Raw genomic sequence first — 21868 nt, forward strand, 5'->3', positions numbered from 1 at the left:
AGACAGGGTTTCTCTGTGGCTTTGGAGCCTGTCCTGGAACTAGCTCTGTAGACCAGGCTGGTCTCGAACTCACAGAGATCTGCCCGCCTCTGCCTCCCGAGTGCTGGGATTATCACGCCCGGCGTGATGCATCTGATTTTGATCATATGTACACAAAATTAGAATAGATATAAGATGGTAAATAAAGTACTGGAGAGTTGGCTCAGCAGTTGAGAACACTCATTGCTCTTGCAGAGGACCCAGGTTCAGTTCCCAGCACCCACAAGATGATTCACAGTCATCTGTAACTCCAGTTCCAGGGCAACTGACACCCTCTTCTGACCTTCTTGGGCACCAGGTACACATACATGCATGTATATACATTCATGTATATAAAATAATACAAAAATATTATTATTAGAGGTGATTTTTGTATTATTAATACAAAAATATTATTAGAGGTGATAAGTAAGCTTCTTTGTTTTGTGCGCTTCTTCCTTTCTTCTTTCCCTTCTCCCTTCCTTACAATTCACTCCATGGACATAGTTTGCATTACTGTGAATGCACGCTATCTTCTCTCTCTCTCTCTCTCTCTCTCTCTCTCTCTCTCTCTCTTTCTCTCTCTCTCTCTCTATTTTTGAATAGCCCTGGCTGTCCTGGAACTAGCTCTTGTAGACCAGGCTGGCCTCGAACTCACAAAGATCCACCTGTCTCTGCCTCCCGAGTGCTGGGATTAAAGGTGTGCGCCACCACGGCCTGGCTGAATGCATGCTATCTTAGTGACTATTTATTACTGTGAAGACACCAAAGAGACAACTTAAAGCGATTAATTGGAAACTTGCTTACAGCTCCAGAGGGTTGGTCCATGATTATCATGGTGGGAGGCATGGCAACAGGCAGGTAGGCCTGGCGCTGGAACAGTAGCCTAGTGCTTACATCTGTTCCACAAGCAGCAGGCAGAGAGAGAGACTGGACCTGGTGTGGACTTTTGAAACCTCATTCCAGGGACACACCTCCTCCAACAAGGCCACACCTCAGGCAGGCACACGTGCAGCTGGATGCACCTGACCATCCTAGGTCTCCAAGTACATTATTACAAGAGTGGAGTGGGGATAGCACATGCCAGACAGAGTCCCCGGTTGTTGTGCTGGCCTGCTTCAGTATCCCTGGCCTTACTGTATAGGCGGAGTCCCCTGCCCCTTCGTGGTGTTTTTTGTTGTTGCTGTTATTTTTGTTTTTGTTTTGTTTTTTTTTTCCCTTGCACAGCTTCCTTAAATCAAGTAGATGCAGAAGACAGGGAGGCAAGGGCGGATGAAGTGGGTGCTGGGGAAAGTTGGACAGCATAAAAGTGAGTGGAATGAGGTGCATTCATGTGACGCTTTCCCTGCAGAACCCCCATTATCTTCTCGCTGTTTCCAGTGAAGCTTTGTTGAATGCCTGCCTTAATGGCATGCAATTCTGCTTCCCTAGCTTTGATAAATTATAAAGTCTGTGTAGCTAAACCAGCATCAAGTCTCGTCTATACACAGCCTTTGTTTAGGGACCGGATATAAAGATGTGCAGGGGTGGTGGTGTACATCTTTAGTCCCAGCACTCAGGGGACAGAGGCAGGGGGATTTCTGTGAATGTACACAGAGAGTTCCAGGTTAGGGCTACATAGTGAGACCCTGTCTCAAAAAGGAGGGGAAGAAAAGGAAGGAGGGAGGGAGGGAGGGAGGGAATCGGAAACGGAAAGAAATGAGAATCTTCATTTAAGAGTTTTTGCTTTCTATCCTTGGTAGGGGTACTGTCTAGTGCAGGGGACTTGAGGAAAGGCTTCCTGACTCCCAACTGTTGCTCTGGTTTCAGATAAACAAGGGGAAGGCCACTCCTTATATGGGAAGTTAGGCTGGGACTCTGCCACAGCGCCAGAGAATAGCTACCACATGAAACTCGTGGTCCAGCCTTGCCCAGCCAAGCCCAGGAGTGTGCAGGGTGGGAGGATGGGCAGTTCTTCAGTTCTTGCTCGGCAGATTTACTCTTGATTTCCTCACAGCAGCTCTTAAGGATCTCGTTGTGCTGAGATTCACCTCCTTGTCCTTGACTCAAACTCTACAGGGAAATCATGGGTCCTTCTCACTGGCCACTGCATGCCAAGATTCTAGGGACTATAATTTCCAAGTGAATTACTTAAGGGTCTGCCTTGGGAACTTGGACATTGAGCAGAGACAGGATGTGTGTTCACCATAAAGCAATCAGCGGACTGCAGGAGCCTGGAGCCACTGAGAGTCTGTCCGGTGGGGAAGGCGGGCAGGAAAGTTGCCTGCCAAAGGATTCCCATCTGTCATGAAGACACTACTCATCTGGCTTTCAAGTGCCCAGGACTCCTGGTTTCCTAACAGAGATGTTGTCCTGGCCTTGCCCAGCCTTGAGCCTGCCCTCTGGCCTGTCCCAGCACCCATTAGTCTTGCTACAGTCAGCCCGGACCTTGCATGAAGCTGTAGCTTTGGCTGGTCAGCTAACCTGGAGGAAGCCACTTACTGGATGTGGCTTCTCACAGTTCTCAGGTCCTAAGAACCACTCTGCTCTTCTACAATCCAAGAAGAGAGGACATGCTCCCTGCTGCTCCTTCACTCAGACTCGTAAGATCTTCCCCTAACATCTCGGCAGTCTCTCCACTAAGCAGACGCCTGTGCTGGAGAGGCCCCCCTCTTACCTTCTTGAGCCACCCTGGACTGTGCCTTAACCAGATTCAGGTCAAGGTCATTGACATTATTTTCATGGCAAGTGTGTCAGGCTTTTTAGATTGTGGCCATTTTAACAGGGAGCAACAGTGAGGCATAGTAGTGGGTGCCTTTAGTCCCAGCACTTAGGAGGCCTCTGCATCTTACAGGAGCATCTCTGTAAGGCTGAGGACAGCCTGGTCCACAAAGTGAGCTCTAGGCCAGTCAGGGCTGCAAAGTGAGATGCTGTCTCAAAAAAATTAAATTAACAGGAAGCCAATGTCTTTGCCCAACATCTTTGTAACTCTTGGAGGTAGACTTAGACAATGATGATGAAAACAATGGGAAAGTATCTTTGTTTACATTTATTTATTTATTTGGGAGTGGGTGGGTGAGTTCCCCAGGACCCACCTGATCTCCACCTGGAGATCAGAGGAAAACCACATGCCAAGATTCTAGGGACAATCATTTCTAAGTGAATCACTTAAGGGGGTGGTGGTGCGTGTCTCAGTCCTCTCCTGCCACTGTGTAGGTTCTGGGGATCAACTCCAGTCACAGAGTTGACAACAAGCACCTTTACCCTCTGAGCCAGCTCACCAACCCAACCTTTATTCCCCCAAAATAAAGGTCCCAATATGTAGCACATACTGGACCAAACTTGAGATCCTCCTGCCTCGACAAAAGTGAGGACGCAGAAGGCGCCAAGACATCTTGACTAGAAGAAGCACTGCATGGCTCCAGTCATGATGAACCGTGAGCTTAGGATTCAGACCCTAGGACTGTTAAAACCCAGAGAGCATTTTTCTATTGGGAAGTCATGAGGTTCTCCTCTGTCTCCACACCACGTCCCCTCGTATCCAGCCAAGGAAAGGATTCAGTGGGAAGTGTTCAAGATGCCGATGGAAACTCAGAACCTCCCTTGTGTATAAGGCTGTACTCCCAACACTGAGGGTGAGAGAGAAGGTCAGGAAACTTCCCTCTGCAACTAAATACCAGTGAGGTAGCCAGGTCCCAACACTTGAGACACCTGTACACAGTATCTCTGCTTCTCCTCCGTTATGCTGACCAAAGTGCTCTCAGACTGTGAAAGGCTCTAACACCCTAATGCAGACTGTTTATCAAAAACTCCCTGCTCCCAGGATGTAAATATTTTTAATTCCAGCACTGGGAGGCAGAGGCGGGAGGATCTCCGTAAATTCAAGGACAACCTGGTCCAAATAGAGAGAGACCACATCTCAAATTATTTCTTATTGTTTGTTTTGCTTGTAAAAACACAGGGAGGCCCTGAAGCACAGACAAGAGAAAACATAGATTGCCCCACTATGGGCAGCCAGAAGTCCTGTCCAGCCGTTCTCCTCACAGCTTTATTTCACCCCTACAACCTTCAAAAGTCAATATTGTTAAAGGGAAATTTTCTTTAAAGTAATTCCAAATCCCTCATAAAAATCTAAAATTTGGCAAGTAGTGGTGGTACACACCTTTAATCCCAGCACTCGGAAGGCCGAGGCAGGCGAATCTCTGTGAGTTCAAGGCCAGCCTGTTCTACAGACCCAGTTCCAGGACAGGCTCCAAAGCTACAGAGAAACCAAGACTCAAAAAATAAAAACAAAACAAAAGACAATGAAAGGCAAAGATAACCCAAAGGAAAACTTAAAACAAACAAACAAACAAACAATAACCAGCCATTTCAAGATCTCTCCTAAGTCTACCTAACACTGTAGTTATAAGCACACAGGACACACACAGGGGAGCCCTCTAGCCTAGTGGCTCCCAGATCCAATCCCTTCTGAGACCAGGGGAGTCACATCTGGGGTGAAAATGAGAAAAATAGCCGAACAGTGGTGGCACACGTCTTTAATCCCAGCACTTGTGAGGCAGAGGCAGGCAGATCTCTCTGAGTTCGAGGCCAGCCTGGTCTACAGACCCAGTTCCAGGACAGCTACAAAGGGAAACCCTGTCTCAAAAATCTCCCCTCCCCCACCAAAAAAAAAGGAGGAGGAAAGAAAGAAAATGAGAAAAATAACACTGCTATCTTGGCAGTTAAGATTACCCACTGCTCTTGCAGAGTCAGGCTTCGAGTCCCAGCACCAACATCATGCAGCCTACAAACACTTGTAACCCCAAATCCAGATCCAATGCCCTCTTCTGGCCTCCAACAGCACTAGTACTCATGTAGTACACACACACACACACACACACACACACACACACACACACACACACACACAGGCTCTCACACATACACATAAAATAAAAATCTTTGAAAAAATAAGAATGTATTAGCTTCATATAAGATGAACGACCTTCAGAAATTTTTACCTTATTGGAGACTGTATCCTTCATAAGGCTTTAAAATATAAATATCTCATGAACGCTGAGGAAATAACTCACAGTAAAGTGCTTGCCATACAGGCATGGGGACCTGAATTTGATCCTAAAGTTCCACACTAACAAAACAACAGGGGCTGCAGAGACTGCTCAGTGGTTAAGAGTACTTGCTCCTGCAGAGATCCAGATTAGGTTCCCAGCACCCACCATGCTCACATCCATCTCAAACTCCAGTTCCAGCGGATCTGCTGCCCTTTCTGAGCTCTGCGGAACCAGGCCTGCACGTGATATACATACATAACAAGGCAAAACATACCCCAAAAAAACAAAGTCAATAAATCTAAAAAGAAAAATTAAGCCATCTTTTTTTTTTAATCTTTCCAGGTGTTCAAAGTGAGGACACGGTGTATCCTCAGGTGTGAAATGCAGGATTTCCCAGAGTCCTCCAGTAAAATCTATGAACAATTCATCAAAAAGCTCCTGACAACACAGGAGACAAATTTCATATATCATCTCTGTGAATGGGATCAAGGAACAGCTGAACAGATTTCCTTCTGATGCTGCTCTGGGAGACATGGTAATGGCCACAGTCAAGAAAGGCAGACCAGACTGAGGGAAGTGTGCAGGCGTTTAATCCCAGCACTTGGGAGGCAGAGGCAGGCAGAGCTCTGTAAGCTTAAGGTCAGCCCTTCTACATAGTGAGTTCTGCACTGGCCAGGACTGTAGAGTGAGACCCTGTTTCAAAGAGAGAGAGACAGAGAGAGAGAGAAGAGGCAAAAATTGATGACCTGCCAACTGACTCCTGGGGTGCCCGAGTGGAGATGAAGGGACCCCAGAGGAGTACCCTTCCTGGTGCTGTGGCCATGGCTTGTGTATGGTCTCAGTTCTCATGCACCCCCGGATCCATGTTCAGTATAATCCTCAACATGATAGTCTGGAGCCCCATAAGAGACGACGGTGTCATGGGGCTCTACCCTGGCGAACAGAATCACCAGACACAGAACCTAAAAGCATCTGGAGCACACGCTTCCATCCGCAGAGCATCAATACATCCCTGACGTTTACCAGTTTTAAGAAATCTTGTGGGGTTAGCCCCAATGGTCAACAGCATTTATTTACCCATATGGTCCTCTCAGGGTGTCTGTTTGTTTTGGGGTTTAGATTTGTTTTGAGACAGGGCCTCTCGATGTAGCCCTGGCAGTCCTAGGGCTCACTATGTAGACCATGCTGGCCTTGAACTTACAGAGATCCTCCTATCTCTGCCTCTCAAATGCTGGGATTAAAGACATAAGCTACCATGTCTTACTATAAAGTCCTTTACAGAATTTTTTAAATGCAGATGGGTGTTTTGCTCCCTTTGTCTGTTCCCACTGTGTGAAGTACCCACAAAGGCCAAAAGATGACATCTGATATATACAGCTGTGAGCCACCATGTGGATGCTAGGAATTGAACCCTAACCTTCAGGAAGAACAGCCAGTGCTCTTAACCACTGATCCATCTCTCCAGCTCCATGTTAACAGAAATTTCTGCAGTACCATCAAAGCTAGCCTGCTAGCATGCAGACAAGACAATGAGGATCATCTCCTGCCTGGCCCCTTCCTGGGACAAGCAGATAGATGTAGGAGGAGAGCATTTACAGGTCTCAGAAAAGACTGGCTGGGACCTGATAAACCTGAGCAGCAATTTCTTGGTATGTTAGAGATGAGGATTTGCGCCCCACATTTACAATTCATCAGAAGGCCGGGCAATGGTGGCACATGCTTTTAATCCCAGCACTCAGGAGGCAGAGACAGAAGGATCTCCATGAGTTCAAGGCCAGCCTGGTCTACAGAGCAAGTTCCAGGACAGGATCAAAAACTACAGAGAAACCCTGTTTCACCAAAAAAAAAAAAAAAAAAAAAAAATCGACAGGAGTTTGCCTGACGATGCCCTGCTCTCTCCCCCACTTTAGATAGCCCACTGCCAAAGAGTCAGAAGCAATAGGGTAAAGGCACAATGTTGCTGGGACCAGAAAGTCAACCCCCGGCAGCCCCTTTAGGAAAGACTGGAATTTCAGGTGGATTGAGCCCAGTGCAGAGCACCTGGGCACCAGTGTAGGTGCAGCTGGCCTTTTCCCCAGTAGCAGGACCGACAGCTCCCAGAAGGTTTCAGCGAAGGGAACTGTAGACTGAATGGATGGGTTGGAAAAACAGTTATGTAGCTCTGGTGGTTTGGTGCTGGACTCACTGGCTGAGAGAGAATAAACGCTGCCAATGTTATGAATAAAGGCAAAAGCCCCTGGGGAACACAGACTTGGGTGACTTTTTTCTGGTTTCTACACACCAGGTAGAATGACAGAATCTGGCAAAGGACCAGTTGCAAGGGCTTGAGCTGTTTGCACTACAACTGTAAACAAACCCTAGAGCAGTCTCAACCTGTGCGCATATCAGATATTTACAGTATGATTATAGTATGATTACAGGACAATTTAGAACAGTAGCAAAATTACAGTTATGCAGTAGCAACAATAATGATTTCATGGTGGGAGTCGCCAACCCAAGGATCTGTGCCGCAGCACCAGGAAGGTTGAGAACCACTGCTCTGGAGCTGCTGTCTTCCTGGTTCTGCCTTTCAGGATGACCGCACCGGAAATCCAGAGACTCGGGTCTGGAAGGGGTGGACACAGGACAGGAATCCCCGCCTTAGTGGAGTCACTGTCCCAGGAATATGCTCTTCACACCTCTGTCCAGCGACCAGCTTAGACTGTGGCCAGTTCCTTCTGGTATGCACTGTAACCTGCCCTACAGGATTGTGAGGTGTGCAAGACACGAAAAACTTCTACCTGCTAGAATAGTGGTACAACACTTCAGATGGGCTTGACCCACAACAGGTCACAGATATTCAGGTTCACTAACAATCATTTTTGTCTTGGTCTGCCTACTATTTTAAAACCTTATATGTTATTACTACTACTATTTATAAAATATAAGTTTTCTAGAAAATCTGTCATTGCAGATTCTCTTGAATCATAAGACAGGTAACAATGGCCCTCCATTGCCACCTGAAAATACCTGACTCAAGTCAATAACGGGCACTCTTATTAATATGGATATGGCTCTCTGGCTTACTCTAGTCCCTGCTGTCCCGTCTACCTGATTTCCATGTCTGAGTTTCCACTGACCTCTACAAGTAGGCATCTGTGAGGCCAGTCCTATCCATGTTCCAGGTTTTACCAATGACCATGGCCGAGATAGTCTTAGAGTTCAATCCCTTCTGAAGATGCTCCACCCCAGGAGTCCAGGAGTCTTCTTCCTCTTGTCCTGTTCCTGTGGCCTTTATTAATATAAAAGCCCTCCAGCCAGAAAAGCGATTCTACATTTATACCCACACCTTTATACCCACACCTAAATCAGTGGTCCTCAGCAGAGGAAGGTCACCACTAGTCGACCTTTTAAGCTGTTAAGAATGTGCTGGGGGCTGGAGAGATGGCTCAGTGGTTAAGAGCATTGCCTGTTCTTCCAGAGGTCCTGAGTTCAATTCCCAGCAACCACATGGTGGCTCACAACCATCTGTAATGAGGTCTGGTGCCCTCTTCTGGCCTGCAGGCATACAAGCAGACAGAATACTGTATAAATAAATAAATAAGAATGTGCTGCTGTCATGAGGGTCCAAAGATACTCCAGTATTGAAGGGATAGGGTCTCTCAGGGGGGGGGGGGTCCTCTCTGATATCACACACACACACACACACACACACACACACACACACACACACACACACACTGGCACTCATGGGGAAACAGATTTAAACGAAATGGGGATTAACTTTCTTTGGTGGCTGATGTGCACTTAGATATGTTCTTTCAGCCAAGGCTTTACCGGTGGACTTTAGAAGAATCTTACCAAGGATCCCTCAGACACCATGACTATGGGTCTTTAAAGACTTAGACGTAAGGGGTTACCTGCAATTGTACTGAGGAAAGGAACATCCTCAAATTTTTAGGCTACCAGTGCCCTCTAGTGGAAGATAAAGGCTAGGCCTACTGGGTGAAGACCAGAGCCAAGCCCCCCTCACCTGTTTGTCCAGATGCCTGTTTATCAAGCCAGGAGCTGAGGCTGAGACATGAAAGGGTTTGCCTCAGATCACCCGGTAATTAGCTAACTGGCAAGTCAGAATTTGTGTTAAAGCTTTTAGGAATAGGAATAGTATCTCAAACTATTTGTACAATTCAGAGAATGATGAACAATACCCATGTTTTGGATTCTGAGTAAATTTATTAAGTATACACAGAGCAAGTACTGCCAGGCATGGTGGCGCACACCTTAATCCAGGCACTCAGGAGGCAGAGGCAGCAGATCTGAGTTTAAGGACAGCATGGTCTCCATAGTTAATTCCAGAACAGCCAGAGGTATGTAGAGAGACCCTGTCTCACAAAAACTAAAAACAGGAGGGGTGGAAAAATGGCTCAGGGGTTAAGAACATCAGCTGTTCTTCCTAAGGACTCAGATTCAGTTCCCAGCACCTGCGTGGGAGCTTACAACTATCTGTAGCTCCAGTTCCAGAGGATCAGTTCCTCACACAGAAACACATACAGGCCACCCCCTCAAAAAAAAAAAAAAAAAAGACTGGAGCTGGAGAGATCTCAGAGGTTAAGTGTACTGGGTTCATCTTCAGCATTGACAACGCAGTTCAAAACTATCCATAAATCCAGTTCCAGGAGCTCCTTTTGGCCCCTATGGGCGATGCATACATATGGACATATGGTGCAGACATACAGAGGCAAAAAAAAGAACATACACACACACATTTATCTCACAAAGTAGCCAATAGCAAAGAGAAGCCACAGATAGCAAAACATGTTCAAAACCAGCCTAGCAATATCCTTACTGAAGGAACTCAAGGGAGAGCAAACATGTCAACTTCCACCTGAACAACAGGTACTGTTCGTTTTAAGAGTTAACTGTATATAGCCAGGTGGTGGTGGCGCTTGCATTTAATCCCAGTACTCGGGAGGCAGAGGCAGGCAGATCTCTGTGAGTTCGAGGCCAGCCTGGTCTACAAGAACTAGTTCCAGGACAGGCTCCAAAGCTACAGAGAAACCCTGTCTCGAAAAACAAAACAAAACAAACAAAAACAAAAAAGTTAACTGTATGTCTAGGGTGGTACATATGTACACGTGACTGCAGTGCCAGAGGAAGCCATAGATGTTGGTCCCCTAGAGCCAAAGTTACAGGCAGTTGTGAGCTACTGGACATGATTTCTGGGAATAGAACCTGGATCCTCTGGAAGAGCAGTAAGCGCTAACAGCTGAGCCATCCCTCCAGCCCGACATAATAATAATAATACTATTAAATGTTTGCTGTTTTCCATCCTCCTTGTTACAAGTTAGAAGCCAGCTCGACCAGGACCAAGAGTTTTATTAGAGAGTCAGGGAGGGCCCCCTTACTCCCAGAGTCCACCTAAGCTTAACCAGTATATGACAATTTACCAATGTAACATATCACATACCATAGGTGTGTTCATGCACAGACATGTGAAAACATACATCTCCAACGTCTCCTACTACAGTGGCAGTTTCATCCAGTTTTGAGCAGGATACGTGCCAGCGTTTAAAGATTGCCCAGCACCTGGAGCCTCTGGATGGGGCAGAACAAATGGTAGGTGTGGCTCTCCAAGTGATTCTGACGCCTGCCCAGGACTCAGATGGTTATGGGTTGTGGAAAGTTTCTTGAAATAAAAGCTCATAATCTTTCTGGAGAGGACTTAAGAGTCTATTGACCCTAACAACCAACAAACTAATATAGTAGCTTCAATAAGACCTTTCCAAGTAGTAAGCACACAATTTCTGCCAGCTTCCCTAACCAGGGGTAGGGCATGCTCACCCCTACTGCATACCACCACACATAAGACACTCACAAGCATTTGACTTTCACAGTCCAGGTCTCTCAAGCGCCATTCCATTCTGATGTTTTCATAGGAGCAAAATCAAACGTACTTGGCACTCATCTTCCCCTTTCTGTTTAAAAGACTAACTGTTGCTGGGTGGTGGTGGCGCACGCCTTTAATCCCAGCACTCGGGAGGCAGAGGCAGGCGAGTCTCTGAGTTCGAGGCCAGCCTGGTCTACAAGAGCTAGTTCCAGGACAGGAACCAAAAAGCTACAGAGAAACCCTGTCTCAAAAAATAAAAAAAAAATAAAGACTAACTGTACAGGTGCTCATAGAGACCAGAGCATCGGATCCCTGAGCTGGAGCTTCAGGGAGCTGTGAGTCACCTTACTTGAGTGCTGAGACTCAAACACAGGGCCTCTGAAGGAAAGTTTGTACTGTTAGCCCCCACTTTTTCCTCCTGATACCACAAAAACCTCTTATTCACAGTTCCTGTTGGCCTCCCCATGTGCAGCGCACCGCGGCCCCAGTCTGCACTCTATGCGCCAGACCCCAGTTTGCAAGCTTCGGGCAAGGGGCTGGAGGTTGAGAATACACACAAAGACAGAGACACAGACTTTCAAACACTGGTACCAAAAGCCCCTCTTTATTAGCACCATGTAGGCTTAAATACACTACAGTCAATGGCCAACAGGTGACAATCCCATCCTCTGATCCTCTAAGCTAGGCACAGCTTCTAGTAACTTCAATTAGAAGGTTCTAGGAGGGAAGAGCAGCTGAAGGCCAGGACTCATTAGTCCCAATATCTCCCCCTAAATTTTTTATAAAACAGAAGACCTTCCTGTCTTAGGTCATCTCAGAAGAGTAAACCCTTACTTACATTCGGAGGGTTTCTCTCCCCTATGTGTTCTTTCATGCCTTTGAAGACTACACAATGTTGTGAAAAAGCTTTACCACACGGATTACATTCGTAGGGTTTCTCTCCCGTGTGTGTTCTTTCATGCCTTCGAAGACAAGGACGTGCAAAAGCTTTACCACACGGATTACATCCGTAGGGTTTCTCCCCAGTATTTGTCCTTTCATGTATTCGTTGTCTCTGACATGTGATGGCTTCCCCATGTTGAATATTTTCATCGCGTTTCTCACTAATATCAGTTTCTTCATGCCCTTTCATTTCTTGTCCCCAAGATATCATATTATTAAGAAATTATATAATATTATAAGAAATAACCTAGAACCTCTTAGGTTCTAGGAGGGAAGAGCAGCTGAAGGCCAGAACTCATTAGTCCTAACATCTCCCCCTAAATTTTTTATAAAACAGAAGACCCTCCTGTCTTAGGTCCTCTCAGAAGAGTAAACCCTTACCCCTTTTTGGGAGGTCCTCTTCTGCAGAAGTTGCCCATCTACGGAGGGGTCTTCACAGTTGTATTTGCAACCAAAGCTGGAGTACGTTCAAGTTACTGGCAAACAGGCTCAGAAGGACTTGCTAAGTGACCATATGCTGCATTCTCATGGGCTGTCTGAGCTTACACAGAATTCAGAAATGAATGCCCATGGCAACAGGCATTAAGATTGCCAGCAAGAGGGTCCCCAATCACCACTGGAGCTAGTCTCCAGTATTAATTGGCAGTGGTATGATGGCTGATACCCAAACCAACAAGGCAGCTCTGGAGTGCATCCCCAGCAGTTGCTCATCTTGTTTGATAATGAAAGGGTGAGATAGATTCAAGTTCCTGTGTCTGGGTTATTTCTTAATACTATATATTATTTCTTGTTTAACATTAATATACCTTGGGGACAAGAAATGAAAGGCGTGAAGAAACTAATAGTGAGAAATGCGATGAAAATATTCAACATGGTGAAGCCATCACATGTCAGATGACAACAAATACATGAAAATACTGGGGAGAAACCCTATGGATGTAACCCATGTGGTAAAGCTTTTGCACGTCCTTGTCTTCGAAGGCATGAAAGAACACACACAGGAGAGAAACCACACAAATGTAATCAGTGTGGTAAAACTTTTCCACAACATTGTAGTCTTCAAAGGCATGAAAGGGCACATAATGGAGAAAAACCATACAAATGTAATCAGTGTGGTAAATCATTTACATATTACAGTAATCTTCAAACGCATAAAAGAACACGCTGGAGAGAAACTATGAATGTAATCAATGTTGGAAGATGGTCCTTGTAGAACTTTTGATAATTGATCCCCAGCTGCTTTGTTAGGTAGGGCCTTTCATGCTTTAGTGGCAGCTGTAGCTATTTGGGCGAATACTCCTGGATCACACAGAATTTGTTGCTGCAAGTCAGCATAAGCCCCAGCCCCAGTTAACATGTCTAAATTACGTTGAACTTGACCCGCTAGAGTATTTAACTGGGCCATTTGCTTACAATTTTCCTGATCTTCCCCTCGCCATAGGAGATAATCTCCCCCAGATGAGACAGCACAACATAATTGCTGTCAATCACTTGCTGTTAAATTCATAGCAGAGAAAGATTCTACCATGGCCAACGTGAAGGGTGCTTGAGCCCCATATGCAGCCACAGCTTCCTTTAATTGTTTCATTTCTTTAAATTCTATTGCAAAATGTTGGTGAATTATTTGTCCTGGGTTGTTGGTGTCTGCCACCTCCATCACCGGTGCAACCATGTGTACAGGACGGAAACAAACTCCCTTGTTTTGTTCAGTGCCAAAGCCCTTACTCAACTGAGACCACCAACCTTCATTATTACAAGCCGGTGGGGCCGAGGGAGTTGGATGTGAGTCTTTTTTCACTCTACGTTTTCTCAGCTTTCTAAAGAAATTTTTTTTTTTTGGTTTTTTCGAGACAGGGTTTCTCTGTGGCTTTGGAGCCTGTCCTGGGACTAGCTCTGTAGACCAGGCTGGTCTCGAACTCACAGAGATCCGCCTATTCCTTACATATAATCTCTTCTTCTGATGAATCCTCCTCACTATCCTCCACTAGCTTTAAATCAAACCCCTCCCTATCATCTGACTCTTTTCTGAACCAAGAAAAGATACCTCCCATCTTAACTCCTCAATATGTCTCCATCGGCCAGGAACAACACTGTCTGTTTACCTCTCTTGGAGGGGCTTCCAAGGGCGATCTCTCAGCGTTCCCTTTCTTGGTGTGGCCCTCCAATTGCCGCGCACTGTGGCCCTGGTCTGCGCTCTATGCGCTAGACTCCAGTTCGGGCGCATAGGGAAAGGCACTAGAGGCTGAGAATACACGCGCAGAAACAGACCGACACAGACCTTCTGATACTCCTGGCACTGCTATGGCATCCGCCAGGCTAGGCACCGACTGGGCCGAGGCAATGTGCCTTCCACCACAGCCACCTAGCAAAGCTCTGCTCCAGCTCTGCCTTCTAGCCCCAGCTGCATTCCTTCTGGGTCCAAACTGGTGCATGGAGTGGAGCGGAACTCAGGAAAGCATGCTTGCTGCTCTGGAACCACTGAAGGGACCCAACTTAAACAATCTTTTAGGGAATTTGGGCGTTGTCAACCTGTCTGGCTGCTTCCTGCTGAGTGGGGACGCTGCATTCTTAGGGGTATTTACGGCAACATTTCAAGAGGTCTCGGTGATTCAAACCACCATGTGAATCTCGAATAAATCCTCAGGTTCTCATCGTCTGTGGAGACAAAAGCAGAACCTTTTTTTCCAAAACATCAAATTCTATAAGCCCACACTTTAAAGTCAAAATACCTTTCTTAGCAGTTCCTAGAATCAAATGTCTTTCTCCAGTCCAGAACACAAAACACAATCAACATCATACATCTGTACACATTTATCTTTTTGAGCTGTCTACATTCTATCTGTTGGAGGCCATCAATTCACCCTCCCGCCTCCTGTTTCAGAGGGTGTGCCATCTTAATTTCCCTATACGTCCCCTCCGTCCCCTCCGTCTGGGGACAACCCTGTCCGCTTACCCCTCTTTCTCGGTTGGACTTCCACTTGCTGCCTGCATGGCCTGGAACCAAAACCGAACTAAGAACGTCAGGATTAACACATACCCCAATCCACCCTCAACTTCCAAGGGCGACCTCTCAGCATTCCCTAGTTTCTGTGTGGACCTCCAAATGCCCCGCGGCCCCGGTCTGCACTCTATGCGCTAGACCCCAGTTTGCGAGCTTCGGGCAAGGGGCTGGAGGTTGAGAATACACACAAAGACAGACAGAGACACGGACTTTCAAACACTGGTACCTAAAGCCCATCTTTAAGCACCATGTAGGCTTAAATACACTGCAGTCAATGGCCAACAGGTGACAATCCCATCCTCTGATCCTCTAAGCTAGGCACAGCTTCTAGTAACTTCAATTAGAAGGTTCTAGGAGGGAAGAGCAGCTGAAGGCCAGGACTCATTAGTCCCAACACCCATGTAGCCCACAATGGCCTTCAACTTGCAATCCTCCAGGCTGTTTCCCAAGTGCTGGTATTAAAGGTGTGTACCAGGGGTGAACCTAGGGCTTTATTCCTCCTCATGTATTTATTTTTGTTTATTTACTTATTCTTGGGACAGAGTTTCACTATTTAACCCTCAACAGGCCTGGAACTATGTTCTGGTCTAACCTCAAACTCAGAAATCTGCCTGCGTCTGCTTCCCAAGAGCTAAGCTTAATTAAAGGCATGTGTCACAACACCTGGCTTTACTGTTCTCGTGCGCGGCACCAACCGTCCCAGCAGCTGACTCTCCTCTTGCTCACTCTATGCCCATTCCTAAGTTGGCTGTGTTTTCCACGTCTTTTTAAGTCACTGACAGCAATTCTTGGTGTCTTAAACACACATCTAACGTCTTTACACCTTTAACACGTTGTGGAGAACAGAGAAGTCGCTGTTGCAGGCTCTTCATTCCAGGCCTACTGCCATGTCTTGGGAATGACACCATTTCCTGCTCCAGATTTATGCAGCCTATGGTCCCTGCTTTTGCTCTACATCACTTGCCTACCGAGCAATAAAATGTACTTGTAAGTGCAAACTGTCTGTCTAAGACCCTTTCGCAGACACCAGTGTCTTTACTTTCTAGTGCAGCATAAGATCTTCTGCCCCCTCAGCAATCCAGAGCCTTTGCCCCACCTCATGCAGGTTCCCCAACAAGTATTCTCACCTTCAATTCTTTCACTGCTGCCTCCTTGGTCCATGTGGAATTTACCTTACAGACTCATTCGCCCTTAAACTAACTTGAGGGCAGCTTCCTTAGTCATTATTGTGTTCACAGTACATTTAGTATTTACTGGATAAATTTACTTTGAAGAGGAATAATCAACCATGAATTCAAGGTTGAGAACATGCACAGTAAGACTATCCCCATATTCTCAAACTGTATGTAGTACCATTAAATTTCCCTCTTTTTATATGTTTAAAGGTTGGGTTTTGCAAATCTAGGAGAACGGATGGGGAGAAAACACTAATTTAGAATCCCGAGTTTTGTAAGCCCAGCACTAGGCTTAGCTTACCTTCTCTCCAGCATCAAGAACATGAGTCTTCAATCTTCAGCACCATCAGCTCAAATAGAGCAGGGCTTAAAAATTTGGATTATATTACAAAGTAACAGAAATGTCAGTGCCTACCTACAATCCCAGGACTTGAAGCCGAGGCAGTAGGATCACAAGTTCAAGGCTAGCCTGGGTTACATAAGCATATTTTCCACCCCAAAACAGTAACAAAACACCAAACCTTAAAGAAGTCACAACATGTGAAAGGTTGTAAGATGGAATTGTCTCCGTTGCTCCTCTGGCTTTTTCTAGTCCTCCATCCCTGCTATTTCTAGGTGCACACTGCCCCATCCCCAGGGTCTCACACAAGTGGAGGCTGCACACACTGAGACAGTATAATTTATCTGGCTCTGTGAACAGTGCCCAGAGTTGTGCCATACACAATCTGTACCAATTACAAGGCAGTCCAACCTCACCAAAGGCTGAGAAGCCATTTTAGAGGTAAACAGCATATGCAATATCAAGCTATCCCACCACAGAACAGAAGCTGAGGACCAATAGCTTTAAGGCAGCCCTGCGATTCAATATAAAATATTTACACCAGACAGGGTGGCACATACCTTTCACCCCAGCACTTGAGAAGCAGAGGCAGGCAGATCTCTGTGAGCTCGAGGCCAGATACATAGCAAGTTCCAGACCAGCCAGGGCTACTTAATGAAACACTGTCTCAAAAAACAAAACAAAAACACTGTTTATAAAGAGCTTCCATTAATTTCATTAGTTTTCCAAGGACTCTAATCTCCTGAAGTTCAAGTGTCAGGGACCATTGTCCTAAAGATGTTTGCAGAGAGCCGCACACCCCAACTATTTAGAGAATTATTTGTTAACGGAACCCGCCCCACATTCCAACTACCTAGAGAATTGTTTGTTGTTGGAATCACAAAAGAAACGTTTCTGCTTGCACAGAGAACACTAGGTGTGCTGACTGGTGACCTTTGCTGCCCTGGCAAGGTTCCTTCTTGCCCCTGCTCCCCATCCCAAGCCAAATTCCTCATTCAAGGGCTATATAAGCCACAACCATTACCCTAATAAAGTGAGACCTTGACAACAGAACTTTGCTTGGTCTCCTTCTTCTCCCATGCCCATGATTCTTTCAGGTAGTGCCTCTTCAAGAACCTGAATAACTGGACCTGCTGGACAGGTAGTTCAAGAACTGCTGCTGGACACTTTAGCAGATGCTAGGGACATAATGATTAGACACATTAAGCTCCATTTTTAATATGATATCTGCAGATGTTGAGTTTCATAAGTGGGAAGAAATGAATACAATTACTCTAATAGGCAACTTGGGGGGAAGTTGCTACTGACTTTAAGTCTAATCACTTCTCCAAATCATGCCAAAGAGAACAGAAAATGGGCTAGCTGTACATAAACAAAATTACTTTATTTCCAATAATGACAACACACAGTGAAATGAAAACTGTTTAATCACACAAAAACACAATAAAAAGGCCGTAGAAGCATTACATAGTGCAAACACCCAGGTACAGGGCTATTAACTCAGTGGCACTGTAGGAAATTACACAAAGACACATGGAAACACTTCCCTCCGGCCTCACTAGTAAGCTGCCATTCTTCTCAGTCTATTACCCCTCATTGCTACTACTGTACTGGCGACTCCCCGACCGGGATGCCAGGAACTGCCTGTTTCTGCACACCAGCATAGCATCTTATGCCACCTATTCAAGTGCACATAAAAAGAATTCCTACACAGCAAGGCCTCAGCAAGAACGTTGCATGAGAAAAGGATGTACTGTCCATATTTACATGCACTTCTCAAGGCGTCTGGAGGATAAAAGATAGCATGTGAGCAGAGGACTTACAGTAAGCAACACAGGCTCTGGCAAACAGGCAGCAAGGAGAACTGCTTCCAGAACTCAAGGGCTTCTTAATACAAGCCTCACAGTACAGTCGACTAAGACTATTAGCTTCTTACACCTTCTTCAAGGCAGTAAGTTTTTAAGAGTTGCTCCCCAATAGTCTCCATAACAACCTGAGGTAGAAAGGGGTGGTGTGTATATTGGTGTTACAAGTGAGAAAAACTGCAGCTTACAACTTTCAGACTAGGCTACAAGCTGCTGGGGTAATCTTTCTTTAATCAAGAGGAAACAATTCATAGCAAACTACAGAAAGTCTTGTTCAGACACTGAAACTTCTATGCCAAGTACATTGCATTTCCTATTACTGTGTTAGAGGGGTGGTGTGGCGTCCTTACTGAAAGGGAGTGAACGACGGAGAAACAAATGGGCATGCAGAGGGTTGGAAAACTGACCTCAAATTCCTCAGTGCTCAGACAAATCAGCTGTGAACTAATTACCAACCCATCACACACACAAAAGAAGCCATCCAGCTGACCTCAGTTTCCCTCCTCCATAAGCTCATGGTCCTCTGCAAACACAGACACAACATTGCTTAAGACTGGCCGAAGAAGGACCATACATAAGTACAAAGCAGCTCTAACCACCCAGAGAGAAAGATGGCCTTTGGCATAGAAGCAAGGTCCAAACCCAGTTAACTTCGAACCAGGATAGCATAACAGCAACCATAAAGGAGAGAGGGAAGGAGGAAGGGGAAATGCCTACAAACATCCAAGTACTTGCTGTTTAAAATACAAAACACCTTTGGATAACAAATAAAATGCTCTGATTGGCTCTCAGGTGTCTCAACACAATGCTGATCTTTAGTAAAGCATTTGCCAAACTCTAACGCCACTAAAGGAACTGTCCTGGTAGCACTACTTGCCCTTATAGCTTATCTCTGATTCCTCCACCTTAAGAAATGGGGAGTGCTACTGGCTGTGCTGTGCTGTGCTGCTAGAAGGGACTAGAGGCTCCTATGCAAACGCAAATAAACGGGGAAAGCAGCACCGTGGATATGAGATCAGTTTCTGTAACATTAGCCATTCAAAAGGCTACTAAGGATGGGTATGGTAACAGATGCCTTTAGGCCTAGCACTCAGAAGGCAGAAACAGACAGATCTCTGTGAGTTTGAGGACACCCTAGTCTACAATGGTTCTAGGTCAACCAAGGACTATACATGGAGACCCTGTCTCTTTAATTAAAAAAAAAAGGAGGGGGGCTATTGAGGGAATAATAATTTATAGTAAGAGTTTCTTTACTAATGCCACATTCACCAATAATGGCATTACTTGGGATTGCACATTTATTACATCAAAAGATCTCAAAATGCCTACACAACATTCTCCCCCAGGAGGGAAGGGCTAGCAGCTCCTCTAAAGGAAGCACATAGTAACTGCAGACAACAAAGAGCTGTCAATAGAAAAAACACCTCCAAACAAACTGGAAACTGCTCCCAAGCTAGGTCTAGGGAGTGAGTCACTTCAACCACTTGTCTCAGATTCTCATTTCCAGGTTAGACTCAGAAGGCTCAAAAGCTCCTCTCATAAGCATAAACGGCTACTATCTACCCATAATCTAGGGAATCTAGTGATATAACCTCACCATTCCCTATGGCAGTGCAAAATTCCACCCATCTGTAAACATTGCACACTTTACTTTTGGCACAGAGGACAGCTTCTGGGTTTATCATTGAAGTGAAGAGACTAAACAGCTAATTCTTTATCTAAAATTTCTGAGCAAAGGTAGCATCAATCTAGATAGTGTGAACATACATGAAAGGTTGGTTGGAGGCAATAGTCTTCTTTAGGCTGAAGCAACAATTTAGGCTAAAAGGAAAATTAACAGTCACAGTATCTAAAGCCACGTACTTTCGGAGTTCACAGAACATCATGGGAACAGAATAAAACAAAAACACTGACAAATAGCTAGTCTGGAAGGTTCTTCCTTTCTAAACAGAACCAATCAGGTAACATTAAGGAACTGGAAACATTCACCAATTCCTCAATCATAGACTTTTCAAGGGAACCATTACATTGAACTGACACACGTGATCCTGGCTTTCAGAATAAATTCTTTCAAACCATGCAAAGTATCACATACATCTAAATATACACAAATAATAAACATTATCACACAATCACAAATGCTTGGCAGTAAAACGTGCTATTACACAATTCTGTGGCAGTTAGAAGGCTGGCCTGGCTGCTCTGATCCACCAGTTCCAACCCTCACTGGGAAATCTGACATAGATGGGCCAGGGAAGCAGTGACACCAGTGTAAAGGCTTGGCCTGAACTTCTAGTCTGACACAGTGGTAAATACATATGCATACTAACACCGTATGTAAGGTAACAGGGAGGAGCCTTTTCCAATCACCTGTCAGCTCTGCTCTGACTTTCTGTCAAAGATAGTATGATCACAATACTAACTTAAATGACAACCAAAGTAAGAAACTTAACCAGGACATGCCTATAAACTCAGCACTCGAGAGGCAAAAGCAGGGAAGATCACTGCAGGGTTGAGGCCAGCCTGAGACACAGGGTGAGGCCTAGGCCAGTAGCTAAACAGCAAGATCCTGCCCCAAAAGATGAGGAGCCCTGGGATGACTTAAAATACATTCTATTTTGAATATAGTTCTTGGAACTGAAAAGGATTCAGTTCCTAACACCACCTGTGGTCTTAAGGTTGAAGTGTGGTTCAGAGCCTGTGAACATTAGTGGGCAGCACCTAGTAGCTGTAGAGGAAGATGCACAGTCAGAGATGAAGATGAGGAGGATGCAAAGCTGTTGAGTATGTCTGGAAAGCAATCTGCTCCTGGAGGTGGCAACAAGGTTCCACAGAAAAAAAGTAAAATTTGATGAGGATGATAAGGAAGCTGAATAAGTTCCAATGAAGAAATCTGTACGAGATACCCCAGCCAAAAATGCACAAAAATCAAACCAAAATGGAAAAGACTTAAAACCATCAACACCAAGATCAAAGGGTCAAGAGTCCTTCAAAAAACAGAAAAAAAAAAAAATCTAAAATACCAAAAGGACCTAGTTTTGTAGAAGACATTAAGGCAAAAATGAAAGCAAATATAGAAAAAGGTGGCTCTCTTCCCAAAGTGGAAGCCAAGTTCATTAATTATGTGAAGAACTGCTTCCAGATGACTGACCAGGAGGCTAGTCAAGATCTCTGGCAGTGGAGGAAGTCTCTTTTAAGAAAATGGTTTAAACACTTTGAAATATTCCGTCTTAATTTCTGTAACAGTTGATATATCTGGCTGTCCTTTTTATAATGGAAAGTGAGAACTTTCCCTACTGTGTTTGATAAATGTTGTCCAGGTTCCTTGCCAAGAATGCATTGTCTAAAATGCCTGTTTAGTTTTCAAGGATGGAGCTCCACCCTTTACTTGGTTTCAAGTATGTATGGAATATTATGATAGGACATAGTAATAGTGGTCAGATGTGGAAACAGTAGGGAGACAAAAATATACATATAAAATAAACTCAGTATTTTAATAAAGTAAAAAAAAAAGCTCAGTTCCACTCAGGAGGATTGGATACATCACAGCCTGTTCTGAAGCAGGAATTATGATTGATTACATCTGTGATCATCTCTACACTACTTTGTTATTCTCACTACCATGGAG

At 45.2% G+C, this 21868-nt stretch overlaps 1 pseudogene; it reads left to right on the forward strand.

The window, feature by feature from the left end:
* Positions 1–21664, forward strand: part of LOC101985405 — a 22680-nt pseudogene extending 1016 nt beyond the window's left edge.
* The last annotated feature ends 204 nt before the right edge of the window (positions 21665–21868 follow it).

Source organism: Microtus ochrogaster, chromosome 6, assembly GCF_000317375.1.
Source record: "Microtus ochrogaster isolate Prairie Vole_2 chromosome 6, MicOch1.0, whole genome shotgun sequence".
NCBI classification, from domain to species: domain Eukaryota; kingdom Metazoa; phylum Chordata; class Mammalia; order Rodentia; family Cricetidae; genus Microtus; species Microtus ochrogaster.